Source organism: Petromyzon marinus, unplaced genomic scaffold, assembly GCF_048934315.1.
Source record: "Petromyzon marinus isolate PM22_M1 ecotype Great Lakes invasive population unplaced genomic scaffold, UKy_Petmar_22M1.pri1.0 PM_G_Scaffold_7, whole genome shotgun sequence".
In the NCBI taxonomy this organism is placed as follows: domain Eukaryota; kingdom Metazoa; phylum Chordata; class Hyperoartia; order Petromyzontiformes; family Petromyzontidae; genus Petromyzon; species Petromyzon marinus.
Window position 1 is genome coordinate 6032573 of NW_027423024.1, and position 15466 is coordinate 6048038.

Below are 15466 nucleotides of genomic sequence, written 5' to 3' on the forward strand. Positions count from 1 at the left end.
GAATACTTTGGTGACATGACGTGACTAGCGAGGTACACCTCCCGCTGGCACTTCATGAGGTCATGGGGATGGAGTTTAAGTTGATTCAGATTCATTTTCCATTGCCCCCTCCCTTGAGTGCGTGAACTCAGCAACAACAACGTGGACATTATTGTGTATACGTACACACTGTGTACACTTTGAGGCCACGTGAAGCATCAAAGGCTCGCTGGAAGGAGGAAGTCGCGTGACAGACTCAGCAGTTGCGATGGGTTAACCGACGGATGGCTATCGATTAGAAATCACATATCCCCCGAGTCTCACCTGTGAGTGGCACCGCCTCACGCTGTTGTGGATTCCCACGTGGCTCGGAGCCTCAAAAGCTCCGTGACTCCTGGGTGGTGATACAAAGACAAAGATCCCCCGTGTAGCCTTAACAGACTGTTGGGGCAAGTGTTGTTAGCAAGTAGCAGCACCACCTATGAAGGCCGGAACGGTACACGAGGGGGTGGGTGGCCAGCACCACGCCCGACCGCCTTTGTCTCCCTAGTGGCAATGTTTACACACCGCACCAGGTACTCATTTGAGGCTGAGTCGACCTAGGGGAGGCCCGGGACCGGTTCAGATAATGGTCACTGGTGTTGGCCGTGAGGGGGAATTGAACCCGGGTCGCCAGGTTCATAGCGCAGCGCGCTAACCGCTACACTATCGCTCCCCACGAGACAGACACACACACAGACACACACACACATACACACAGACACACACAGACACACACACACATACACACATACACACAGACACACACAGACACACACACATACACACACAGCAACAACAACAACAACCGCCATTCGCCACTAAGTGGCGGTGACGTCACCACGACGCTTGTGCCAGGCTATGTGCACCGTGAGGCCACGTGAAGTGTCGAACGCCCGCTGGCAGGAGGTCACTGGGCAGACCCAGGTGCCACGGGTCGACTGACTGAGATGACTGGCTGATGCACCACCTGTGCCCCTACTGTGCCAACCTGCTGTGCTTTAGCCACCCGGCGCTCCGCTCGTTGTTCTGAGCGTCGCTCCTCCGCCCTCCGTTGTTGTTGGAGGGCGACTGCCTCCAACTGCCCAGTAGCATCCTTCACGAGCCTCCTCCACAGAGGCCGATCTTGACACCGCTGGTACCAGTCATCGGCAAGTCCACTCAGCTCCACGTCCTCCTGTACCACATCACTCCATCTCTTCTCTAGCCCGTGCCGCGCCCGCTTAGCCCCCTCAATCCGGCCAAACAAAAGCTGTTTCGGCATGCGGTGGCTGGGCATGCGGGCTACATGACCCAGCCATCGCAGCCTTGCCTGCCAGAGGAGCTCACCGATGGGACCCTGCACAGATCTTTCAAGGATTTGTGAGCTCCTCACACAATCCAGTCTGGTTAAACCCAGGATGGATCGTAGGCAGGCCAGCCTAAATGTTTCTAACCGGCGAAGATGTTCCACTAGTGGGGTTCACGTTTCACAAGCGTAGAGAAGGGAGGGAATGACCGTGGCCGAGAAGATCTGAAGCTTAGTGCGGAGCGACAGACCAGGTAGTTTCCACACAGCGTTACGCAACCGATGAAAAGATATTGCCGCTCGACTGATTCGGAGTGAGACCTCTGCTGTTAAACTGGAGCCAGTCATAAGCACACTGCCCAGGTATGGGAAACTCTCCACTCTCTCCACAACTGCCCCATCACCGATTGGGAGTTGTGGGGGTGGAGTGTCCGATGGTACAAAATACCCAGGCAGGTGCTTAGTTTTGGTGGGGCTGATGGTAAGGCCACACCACTTAGTGGCACGCTCCAGTCTCAGCAGCAGCGTCACCAACTCCTCCTCTGACTGAGCAGCTATTACCAAATCATCAGCATACATAACGTGGTTGAGCAATAGGGAGCCATCCCTTGACCGCACCCGGGCATCGATTAGCCTCCCATTATATCTGTACCATATGGAGATGCCCCCGGTACAGCTATTGAAGGCTTCATGAACTACGTGGTCAAAATAGATGTTAAATAATGTGGGAGCCAGAGGACATCCCTGTCGCACCCCAAGGTGTACAGGGAATGGCTCTGACTCCCGGCCACGTAGTTTTACCCGGGCCCGCTCACCATCATGAAGGTCCTTAATGATCGTGAGCAGAGGGTCAGGTACTCCAAAAGCACGAAGAACGACCCAGAGCCCAGGCCTACTGATGGTATCATAGGCCTTGACCAGGTCAATAAAGCAGAGATGTAGGTCTTGTTGGAATTCCCTACACCTCTGCTGTAGCAGACGGACAGAAAATATGGCATCTGTGCAGGACCGCCCTTTCCTGAAACCGCATTGGGGCTCCGCAAGCCTCTCCTCAGCGTGCCTGGCAAGGCGATGCTGAATAATCCTTGCCAGGACCTTTCCCGGCACACTGAGGAGTGAGATGGCCCTGTAGTTGTTACAGTCTGTGCGGTCCCCCTTCTTAAAAAGGGGGACCACCAGGGCATCCTTCCAATCCTGCGGAACCCGTCCAGTGGTCCAGACTGTTGTTATGATGTCATATAGGGCAGTCTGTGCACAAACGCCACCCTCCCTCAGCATTTCGCTTGGGAGATCATCTCTGTCCGCTGCCTTTCCTGGTCTCAGACTCCGGATCGCAGATGGCACCTCAGCCAGCCACTCACAGGGGGTGACTTCTTCCAATATTTGAGGCACCGCAGCCTCAGCAGGGTCATCCTCACTTTGTGCCACGATGTTTTCCTGGCTGAGGGATTTTCCCTCCCCCAGGACCTCACAGAAATGCTCAGCAAATCTGCGAACCTGTTCCTGGGGGTCGGAGATTGGATCACCGTTTTTTCCCCTAATGATGGTAATAGGTGTGGCGCTGCAGGTTACGTTTTTGATGGAGTTAAATAGAGATTTGTGATCACGGGCCACTGAGGCAGACTCCATCTCCTCAGCAACCCGCGACCACCACCCATCCTTGCAGCGCCTCACGGCTCTCCGAACCTCCGAGCGAAGGCTGCGGTAAGCCTCCTCATTCTCTGACGTGGGATTCTGTAGCCGATGATAGTGGGCCTGTCGCTTTTTCTCAACCATCCTGAACACCTCCTCTGTCAGCCAGGGTCTCTGGGGAGGTCTGGACCGCGTACCCAAAGCAGCCATTGCAGCTGCATGAGTCACAGTCCTAAACCTCGCCCATTTACCCTCGACATCAGGAGGAGTCGGGGACGATGCCAATCCCAGCCGCAAGCGATGATGAAATTCTCGCTTGCAACTTTCATCAGATAACTGAGACCAGGCCACTTTATGTTGGAATGGGGTCCTGGGTGTACACCCACCACCGGAGTGGAAGAATGGCAGGCGCATCTTACAGATGACTAGTCGATGGTCAGAGGGCAGATCAGCTCCACGGTAGGTCCTGGTGTCAAGGACATGGGCTCGCATTCGCTGGTCCGTCACTATGTAGTCCAGCAGATGTTCTTGCTTGGACCCGGCATGCATCCATGATGTTGTGTGGATGCGCCGATGCCGGAACAGCGTGTTGGTAATTACAAGCCCATGGGCTGCACAAAAATCTAGCAGCCTCCTACCGTTGTTATTGAGCTGATCTGGCCCATGCCCTCCAATCACTCCAGACCAGGTGCCAGTATCATGACCAACTCGGGCATTGAAGTCACCCAACATGATGACTCTATCCCGAGGGGCCACTTTAGCCAGCACCTGTGACAGGATGTCATAGAAGGCATCTGACTCATCGGCTTTGCCTGCATCCCTCCACGGATGTTCATCTTCGGTGGGGGCATAAGTAACCACGACCACCATTCCTTGCCTCCGGTTGATGGGAAGGCGAGCCCAAAGTAGCCTGGGGCTTACAGCTTCCCACACCTCACCGCCACGCTCCCACGCCCCCTTCATTCTTTTGTTCAAAAGAAGACCCACACCCTGTTGTTTGGCAGTCTGCTGCCCCGAGTAGAGGACTGTCCACCCCTCATGGTGGCAGGAGCCAGAGCCGGTCCACCGGACCTCCTGAATGCCATATAGATCCAGGCGGTACCGGTCCAGCTTCCGACAGAGGAGTGGCAGCCTCTCATCTGCAGTGAGCGTTCGAACATTCCACGTGGCCACCCGTAGTGGCTTTTCATTGTTTCTGGAGTAGCCCCGAAGGTAGGTATTCAATCTCCTGGCTCCGCCAATTGGGGTTTGGCCAGGAGACGTCATAGACGCCTGGCCCCCCGGGGCCTCCGGCACAAGCTTATTAGTTACATATTTCAGTTTAATTCGTGGTTTCGTGGTAATTAATTGAAGGTGGAGGGGTTACCAGCCCCTCGCACCTGTCCAGAGCCCCCGTTTAGCCCCTGTGGTGGACACATATGCCATGAGGGGAGGAGCCACTCAAAATTGGATCTCCCCCCACAGCACTGTCCACGACAGAGTTGCCCGTCCGGCACACAGAGACACACACACAGACACACACACACAGAGACACACACAGACACACACAGACACACAGAGACACACAGACACACACACACAGACACACAGACACACACACACAGAGACTCCGCCCACCTCTGTGATGTTCTCCATGTAGCGCCGCCCCCCACGGTTGGAATCGGCGCTCACGATCAGCTTCAATGGGCTCGACATGGTGCAACCTTAACACACACAGAGACAGACACATACAGACACACAGAGACACACACACATACACACACACACAGACACACACACACACACAGAGACACACACACACACACACAGACACACACACAGACACACACACACAGACACACACACAGATACACAAACACAGATACACACAGACACACACACACACAGACACACACACACAACAACCTGTGTCTCTGTGTGTGTGTGTCTGTGTGTGTCTTTGGTGCAACCTTACCCCACACATACACACAACAACCTCTGTGTGTCTGTGTGTGTGTCTCTCTGTGTGTCTGTGTGTGTATCTGTGTGTGTGTCTGTGTGTGTCTGTGTGTGTGTCTCTGGTGCAACCTCACCCCACACACACACACAACAACCTCTGTGTGTCTGTGTGTGTGTCTCTCTGTGTGTCTGTGTGTGTGTCTGTGTGTGTGTCTGTGCGTGTGTGTCTCTGGTGCAACCTCACCCCACACACACAACCACCTCTGTGTGTCTGTGTGTGTCTGTGTGTGTCTGTGTCTCTGTGTGTGTCTGTGGTGCAACCTTACCCCACACACACACACAACCTGTGTGTCTGTGTGTGTCTCTGTGTGTGTCTGTGTGTGCGTCTCTTGTGCAACCTCACCCCACACACACAACCTGTGTGTCTGTGTGTGTCTCTGTGTGTGTCTGTGTGTGTCTCTTGTGCAACCTCACCCCACACCCACAACCTGTGTTTCTGTGTGTGTCTCTGTGTGTCTGTGTGTGTGTCTCTTGTGCAACCTCACCCCACACACACACACAGACACACAACCTGTGTGTCTGTGTATGTCTGTGTGTGTGTAGTCGTGCTCTCACTGCGGGCTACTCACAACACTGATGACAAATGTCGCCGTGACTACCACGTTTTTGCCGTCGTAAAATGACAGATTAATAATAAACAAAAATTAGGTTAATAATGAAAAATGACAGATTAATAATACACACAAATTAGGTTAATAATGAAAAATGACAGACTAATGACAGACTCATAATGAACAATGACTGATTAATAATTAAAACCACAGACTAATCATGGAAAATGACAGATTAATAATAAACAGAAAAGCCTTAAAGCCCTAAGCGTGTTGTGGTGGCAGCAGCAGCAGTGACGAGGCACACCACGTGACGTTGCCGGGGCAAGCCAGGGCAAGCCAGGGCAACACACAGCCTCACACTGCGCACACAGCCTCACACCACACACAGCCTCACACTACACACAGCCTCACAACACACACACACAGCCTCACAGTACACACACAGCCTCACACTAAACACACACAGCCTTACACTACACACACACAGCCTCACACTACACACACACAGCCTCACACCACACACAGCCTCACACTACACACACAGCCTTACACTACACACACAGCCTCACACTACACACAGCCTCACACCACACACACACAGCCTCACACTACACACACACAGCCTCACACTACACACAGCCTCACACCACACACACAGCCTCACACTACACAACATGACGTCACCACGACGCTTGTGCCAGGCTAGGTGCACATTGAGGCAGTCACGTGAAGTGTCGAACGCCCGCTTGCAGGAGGTCACGGGGCAGACCCAGCAGGTGCCACGGGTGACCGAGATGAGTGGCTGATGCACCACCTGTGCCCCCTACTGTGCCAACCTGCTGTGCTTTATCCAGCTGGCGCTCCGCTCGTTGTTGTGAGCGTCGCTCCTCCACCCTTCGTTGTTGTTGGAGGGCGACTGCCTCCAACTACCCAGCAGCAGCAGCAGCGTCCTTCACGAACCTCCTCCTCCACAGAGGTCACACTCCACACACACTCACTACCCCACAAAGCCCCGCCCCTCACAGGCTCCGCCCCACCCACAGCCCCGCCCACAGCCCCACCCAAGCCCCGCCCACAGCCACACCCACAGCCCCGCCCACAGCCCCGGCGCGTGACAGATGGAGGCTGCTGTTGTGTTCAGCGTGCAGGAGGAGAATCCCAAGAGCTGTGAAGCCTCTACGGGGAGCGTTTCCACGTCGCCGTGAAGATCTTTTAACAAACTCCCGAGCACAAGAAAGCCCATCCCGATCGAGTCGCTCGCATGTCCTGAAGAGATGTGAGCCACTCTCAAAGGGAACGCCGGTCTCATTTACACACCGACCCCCCTGGTTCCATCTGTGGGGGGCTAGTGCCCCCCTCCACACTCCCCATTAGGTGGGGGGGGGGCTGATCTCCCCCTCCCCACTCCCCCGCGAGCGGGTGGGGTGTGACGTCAGCACCCCCCCCACTCGCCGCTGGCGGCTGCTCAGAGTTAATTATTTATTTATACTAAGCCGTTGTGTCAATAGCCAACGGGCGCTGGACGGCCCTCCCCCACCCACGTGACCCCCCCGCCCCACGCGCGTGGGTGCGGGCAGCCGTAGTAGGGGAGTTTAATATGCACGCGCTGGGCAAGCAATTAAATAAATAATTAATCTCTGCGCGCGCTCGGTAAACAATTAATTAATTAATCTCTGCGCGCGCTCGGTAAACAATTAATTAATCTCTGCGCGCTCGCTCGTGGTGAAGGTCAAACGGCCCTCTGTTTAATTATTTATTTACGGGTGCCTATGCTGATTCAAGCCACCCACACACACAGCGTGGTACGCCGATTGCTGTCCCACCGCTCTTCACAAAGATCCCCCATATAGCCTTAACAGACTGTAGGGGCAAGTGCTGTTAGCGAGCAGCACCTATGAAGGCCGTAACCGCTCTTCACACACACACGCACGCACACACGCGTCACAAAGTCAGTCTGTGCTAAAATGTATTTCCCGTGTATGTCTCCCTCCAGCCAGCAGCAGCCCTTCCTCCTCTCTCACCTACCCGTCTCAGAGTGCGTCTACCGCCTGAGCCCGAGCCGACCGAACTAGCCTCCCTTGTCCGTGTCCACCGCTCACCTCTGCGGCCGCTCCCGCTGCCGCCCGACGGGGCCGAGGGAGATGTTCTCTCTCTCTCTCGCCTTGGGGGACTTTGTCTCGTCGATCGCTCTCAGCTCCACCCTGCGGGCGTCCCGAGCGCGGACCCTGAGGACAGCTAACTTGTCTCCCCGCCACCGCCGCCGCTCCAGAAGGACTCTGCCACAAATTCTCCCTCCTGCACCACCCTTATATATGTCCCAAGCCCCTTAACCCCGCCCCCCACCCCCCCGGGTCATATGACGTCATCCTGTGCATCCAATCGAATCCCCCCCACCCCACCCCCCGGGTCATGTGACGTCATCCCGCGCATCCAATCGAATCCTCCCCACCCCCTCCCCCGGGTCATGTGACGTCATCCTGCGCATCCAATCGAATCCTCTTTACGGCCGTTAGGAGCGCTCTGGCCGTTGGGGATGGGGGGAGGGGGTGGTCGCGTCATCCACCCCCCTCCCCATTGTCTCTCTCTGTGTGTCTACTTATTATCGGCCTGTTGCTTTAACCCTCCCAGCCCGCTGTTTACTCTGACGCTGGGTGCTGGATGAAGTTCCCACCACCCCCACGTGTTGTGTATGCTTCATCGCGGCCGGCCTGTAAAGCTCTAAGCTCTATGCCCTCCTTTTTGTGGGGGGAGGGCGCCACATAATCCTGTCTGGGGGGGCTCGGAAAATTTCCTGGTCCGGGGAAGCCGTGGAACGTCCCCGCTAGTGGGGTCCTCGGGTGAAAACCCATCGTACCACGTGATCCCTGCTAGTGGGGTCTTCGGGTGAAAACCCATCGTACCACGTGATCCCTACTAGTGGAGTCCTCGGGTGAAAACCCATCATACCACGTGATCCCTGCTAGTGGGGTCCTCGGGTGAAAACCCATCGTACCACGTGATCCCTGCTAGCGGGGTCCTCGGGTGAAAACCCATCGTACCACGTGATCCCTGCTAGCGGAGTCCTCGGGTGAAAACCCATCGTACCACGTGATCCCTGCTAGTGGGGTCTTCGGGTGAAAACCCATCGTACCACGTGATTCCTCCTCGAGACCCTAGGGGGGCGCATGCGAGTGTTTAGTGGGGGCGTGCGTGCGTTCGTGGGGGGGGGGGAGGCCGAGCTGCCCCGCTCCGGTGGCACCACACATCACGTCTTCCAATGCCAAACGAATCTTGTTCAGGGGCCTATAGCTTGGCCCCTGATCTAAGAGAGAATTAGACTGCTACGCGCTGAACTAGATCACACGGACGAGACACTCTGGAAATCGCACTTAACAATGACGGGGGGGAAATAAAATGTCTACGTCTGATTGGGAACGTGTAGATAACGTGTCAGCTGAATGTAAAGATAACCTGATTTCCAAGTTCAACCTCCTTTCCAAGAAGAAGTCAGATCAACACGTTAAAAAGTTTGACGTTGGCGAGGTTGTTATTAATCTTGAGTAATAGCCCTATTTGCAACGGTCTGAAGCCGGCTTTGGCTAACGGTTAAACTTTGTAGTCACCACAAACACAAACCAGCGGATCATATCGTTGCCCAGGTCCATGTCGCTCTTAAGGGTTTGGGGACACGTGGCTGCAGACGCGACAAGATCTGAGATCGCTGCAACCCTCAAGAGCGCTAAGATGCCAGCCAGCAACGTCAGTAAGGATGAGTGTTTTGAATCAGAAAGGGTTTTATTCGCCATGTAAGTTCACACCGACACGGAATTTACTTTGGCAGGATGGTGCATACATTCAACATATAGGAATCTAAAATCTTAAATAAGTTTTAAACAAGTCTTACTATACTCTTAGTTTTTTTTCGGTAAAGTCACGTATAAATAAGAAATAATAAAAAAACTAAATAGCGTACGACGTTTCGGTTGCAACACAAGCAGCCATCATCAGGTACAGAAGAGCTAAATTTACGAGAGAGAGGAAACATAACCCCAGATGTATATACAGACACAAGTAGAGTGGAACTAACACAGATACAACAGGGGACACAGAGAGAGAAGCATACCAAACAAACAGGGTTTAGCAACATTTGGAAACCATATAAAGCAACACAGACGGTCGGTCAAAACACAATTAACGCATAGTCTGGTTGATTACGCTATTTCAAAGATTGCTAAATTGCAAGTTAAGTATGAAATTTAAAATACAGACCGCGCACACACACATAGACATCCAAGTAGAGCGAACCAGCACAGACACGCACACAGTGAAGTCGCCTTAAATAGGCAGAGAAGGTAAGGCTGAGAGACAATGGGACAATTTAGGATGAGGTATGCAGGGAGCAAAGGGGGTGCAGCAGCACACACTCGAAAACACCAAGGCCCACACACAGGCAGAGACAGCACAGAGACACAAATCCAAGCCAAGAAACAAAGGCAGATACACAAGCAGAGACAACACAAAGACACAAACCTCATACCTCCCCGTAGAGGTAGTTCAGACTTGATTCGAAGCTTTCGTGACTGCAGGAATTACTCTTAGTTTTTTTCGGTAAAGTCACGTATAAATAAGAAATAATAAAAAAACTAAATAGCGTACGACGTTTCGGTTGCAACACAAGCAGCCATCATCAGGTACAGAAGAGCTAAATTTACGAGAGAGAGGAAACATAACCCCAGATGTATATACAGACACAAGTAGGGTGGAACTAACACAGATACAACAGGGGACACAGAGAGAGAAGCATACCAAACAAACAGGGTTTAGCAACATTTGGAAACCATATAAAGCAACACAGACGGTCGGTCAAAACACAATTAACGCATAGTCTGGTTGATTACGCTATTTCAAAGATTGCTAAATTGCAAGTTAAGTATGAAATTTAAAATACAGACCGCGCACACACACATAGACATCCAAGTAGAGCGAACCAGCACAGACACGCACACAGTGAAGTCGCCTTAAATAGGCAGAGAAGGTAAGGCTGAGAGACAATGGGACAATTTAGGATGAGGTATGCAGGGAGCAAAGGGGGTGCAGCAGCACACACTCGAAAACACCAAGGCCCACACACAGGCAGAGACAGCACAGAGACACAAATCCAAGCCAAGAAACAAAGGCAGATACACAAGCAGAGACAACACAAAGACACAAACCTCATACCTCCCCGTAGAGGTAGTTCAGACTTGATTCGAAGCTTTCGTGACTGCAGGAATTACTCTTAGTTTTTTTCGGTAAAGTCACGTATAAATAAGAAATAATAAAAAAACTAAATAGCGTACGACGTTTCGGTTGCAACACAAGCAGCCATCATCAGGTACAGAAGAGCTAAATTTACGAGAGAGAGGAAACATAACCCCAGATGTATATACAGACACAAGTAGGGTGGAACTAACACAGATACAACAGGGGACACAGAGAGAGAAGCATACCAAACAAACAGGGTTTAGCAACATTTGGAAACCATATAAAGCAACACAGACGGTCGGTCAAAACACAATTAACGCATAGTCTGGTTGATTACGCTATTTCAAAGATTGCTAAATTGCAAGTTAAGTATGAAATTTAAAATACAGACCGCGCACACACACATAGACATCCAAGTAGAGCGAACCAGCACAGACACGCACACAGTGAAGTCGCCTTAAATAGGCAGAGAAGGTAAGGCTGAGAGACAATGGGACAATTTAGGATGAGGTATGCAGGGAGCAAAGGGGGTGCAGCAGCACACACTCGAAAACACCAAGGCCCACACACAGGCAGAGACAGCACAGAGACACAAATCCAAGCCAAGAAACAAAGGCAGATACACAAGCAGAGACAACACAAAGACACAAACCTCATACCTCCCCGTAGAGGTAGTTCAGACTTGATTCGAAGCTTTCGTGACTGCAGGAATTACTCTTAGTTTTTTTTCGGTAAAGTCACGTATAAATAAGAAATAATAAAAAAAACTAAATAGCGTACGACGTTTCGGTTGCAACACAAGCAGCCATCATCAGGTACAGAAGAGCTAAATTTACGAGAGAGAGGAAACATAACCCCAGATGTATATACAGACACAAGTAGGGTGGAACTAACACAGATACAACAGGGGACACAGAGAGAGAAGCATACCAAACAAACAGGGTTTAGCAACATTTGGAAACCATATAAAGCAACACAGACGGTCGGTCAAAACACAATTAACGCATAGTCTGGTTGATTACGCTATTTCAAAGATTGCTAAATTGCAAGTTAAGTATGAAATTTAAAATACAGACCGCGCACACACACATAGACATCCAAGTAGAGCGAACCAGCACAGACACGCACACAGTGAAGTCGCCTTAAATAGGCAGAGAAGGTAAGGCTGAGAGACAATGGGACAATTTAGGATGAGGTATGCAGGGAGCAAAGGGGGTGCAGCAGCACACACTCGAAAACACCAAGGCCCACACACAGGCAGAGACAGCACAGAGACACAAATCCAAGCCAAGAAACAAAGGCAGATACACAAGCAGAGACAACACAAAGACACAAACCTCATACCTCCCCGTAGAGGTAGTTCAGACTTGATTCGAAGCTTTCGTGACTGCAGGAATTACTCTTAGTTTTTTTCGGTAAAGTCACGTATAAATAAGAAATAATAAAAAAACTAAATAGCGTACGACGTTTCGGTTGCAACACAAGCAGCCATCATCAGGTACAGAAGAGCTAAATTTACGAGAGAGAGGAAACATAACCCCAGATGTATATACAGACACAAGTAGGGTGGAACTAACACAGATACAACAGGGGACACAGAGAGAGAAGCATACCAAACAAACAGGGTTTAGCAACATTTGGAAACCATATAAAGCAACACAGACGGTCGGTCAAAACACAATTAACGCATAGTCTGGTTGATTACGCTATTTCAAAGATTGCTAAATTGCAAGTTAAGTATGAAATTTAAAATACAGACCGCGCACACACACATAGACATCCAAGTAGAGCGAACCAGCACAGACACGCACACAGTGAAGTCGCCTTAAATAGGCAGAGAAGGTAAGGCTGAGAGACAATGGGACAATTTAGGATGAGGTATGCAGGGAGCAAAGGGGGTGCAGCAGCACACACTCGAAAACACCAAGGCCCACACACAGGCAGAGACAGCACAGAGACACAAATCCAAGCCAAGAAACAAAGGCAGATACACAAGCAGAGACAACACAAAGACACAAACCTCATACCTCCCCGTAGAGGTAGTTCAGACTTGATTCGAAGCTTTCGTGACTGCAGGAATTACTCTTAGTTTTTTTCGGTAAAGTCACGTATAAATAAGAAATAATAAAAAAACTAAATAGCGTACGACGTTTCGGTTGCAACACAAGCAGCCATCATCAGGTACAGAAGAGCTAAATTTACGAGAGAGAGGAAACATAACCCCAGATGTATATACAGACACAAGTAGGGTGGAACTAACACAGATACAACAGGGGACACAGAGAGAGAAGCATACCAAACAAACAGGGTTTAGCAACATTTGGAAACCATATAAAGCAACACAGACGGTCGGTCAAAACACAATTAACGCATAGTCTGGTTGATTACGCTATTTCAAAGATTGCTAAATTGCAAGTTAAGTATGAAATTTAAAATACAGACCGCGCACACACACATAGACATCCAAGTAGAGCGAACCAGCACAGACACGCACACAGTGAAGTCGCCTTAAATAGGCAGAGAAGGTAAGGCTGAGAGACAATGGGACAATTTAGGATGAGGTATGCAGGGAGCAAAGGGGGTGCAGCAGCACACACTCGAAAACACCAAGGCCCACACACAGGCAGAGACAGCACAGAGACACAAATCCAAGCCAAGAAACAAAGGCAGATACACAAGCAGAGACAACACAAAGACACAAACCTCATACCTCCCCGTAGAGGTAGTTCAGACTTGATTCGAAGCTTTCGTGACTGCAGGAATTACTCTTAGTTTTTTTTCCGGTAAAGTCACGTATAAATAAGAAATAATAAAAAAACTAAATAGCGTACGACGTTTCGGTTGCAACACAAGCAGCCATCATCAGGTACAGAAGAGCTAAATTTACGAGAGAGAGGAAACATAACCCCAGATGTATATACAGACACAAGTAGGGTGGAACTAACACAGATACAACAGGGGACACAGAGAGAGAAGCATACCAAACAAACAGGGTTTAGCAACATTTGGAAACCATATAAAGCAACACAGACGGTCGGTCAAAACACAATTAACGCATAGTCTGGTTGATTACGCTATTTCAAAGATTGCTAAATTGCAAGTTAAGTATGAAATTTAAAATACAGACCGCGCACACACACATAGACATCCAAGTAGAGCGAACCAGCACAGACACGCACACAGTGAAGTCGCCTTAAATAGGCAGAGAAGGTAAGGCTGAGAGACAATGGGACAATTTAGGATGAGGTATGCAGGGAGCAAAGGGGGTGCAGCAGCACACACTCGAAAACACCAAGGCCCACACACAGGCAGAGACAGCACAGAGACACAAATCCAAGCCAAGAAACAAAGGCAGATACACAAGCAGAGACAACACAAAGACACAAACCTCATACCTCCCCGTAGAGGTAGTTCAGACTTGATTCGAAGCTTTCGTGACTGCAGGAATTACTCTTAGTTTTTTTCGGTAAAGTCACGTATAAATAAGAAATAATAAAAAAACTAAATAGCGTACGACGTTTCGGTTGCAACACAAGCAGCCATCATCAGGTACAGAAGAGCTAAATTTACGAGAGAGAGGAAACATAACCCCAGATGTATATACAGACACAAGTAGGGTGGAACTAACACAGATACAACAGGGGACACAGAGAGAGAAGCATACCAAACAAACAGGGTTTAGCAACATTTGGAAACCATATAAAGCAACACAGACGGTCGGTCAAAACACAATTAACGCATAGTCTGGTTGATTACGCTATTTCAAAGATTGCTAAATTGCAAGTTAAGTATGAAATTTAAAATACAGACCGCGCACACACACATAGACATCCAAGTAGAGCGAACCAGCACAGACACGCACACAGTGAAGTCGCCTTAAATAGGCAGAGAAGGTAAGGCTGAGAGACAATGGGACAATTTAGGATGAGGTATGCAGGGAGCAAAGGGGGTGCAGCAGCACACACTCGAAAACACCAAGGCCCACACACAGGCAGAGACAGCACAGAGACACAAATCCAAGCCAAGAAACAAAGGCAGATACACAAGCAGAGACAACACAAAGACACAAACCTCATACCTCCCCGTAGAGGTAGTTCAGACTTGATTCGAAGCTTTCGTGACTGCAGGAATTACTCTTAGTTTTTTTCGGTAAAGTCACGTATAAATAAGAAATAATAAAAAAAACTAAATAGCGTACGACGTTTCGGTTGCAACACAAGCAGCCATCATCAGGTACAGAAGAGCTAAATTTACGAGAGAGAGGAAACATAACCCCAGATGTATATACAGACACAAGTAGGGTGGAACTAACACAGATACAACAGGGGACACAGAGAGAGAAGCATACCAAACAAACAGGGTTTAGCAACATTTGGAAACCATATAAAGCAACACAGACGGTCGGTCAAAACACAATTAACGCATAGTCTGGTTGATTACGCTATTTCAAAGATTGCTAAATTGCAAGTTAAGTATGAAATTTAAAATACAGACCGCGCACACACACATAGACATCCAAGTAGAGCGAACCAGCACAGACACGCACACAGTGAAGTCGCCTTAAATAGGCAGAGAAGGTAAGGCTGAGAGACAATGGGACAATTTAGGATGAGGTATGCAGGGAGCAAAGGGGGTGCAGCAGCACACACTCGAAAACACCAAGGCCCACACACAGGCAGAGACAGCACAGAGACACAAATCCAAGCCAAGAAACAAAGGCAGATACACAAGCAGAGACAACACAAAGACACAA

The 15466-nt window shown here is 50.1% G+C and overlaps 1 long non-coding RNA gene across 1 annotated transcript; it reads right to left on the reverse strand.

Annotated features, from left to right (window-relative positions):
• Positions 1 to 302: 302 nt before the first annotated feature.
• On the reverse strand, positions 303 to 5668 carry LOC142920157 (uncharacterized). Its single transcript, XR_012938691.1, has 3 exons — positions 5506 to 5668; positions 4556 to 4641; positions 303 to 373 (listed from the first exon to the last, which is right to left on the reverse strand). It is a non-coding gene; the product is annotated as an uncharacterized LOC142920157 (long non-coding RNA).
• Between the last annotated feature and the right edge of the window lie 9798 nt (positions 5669 to 15466).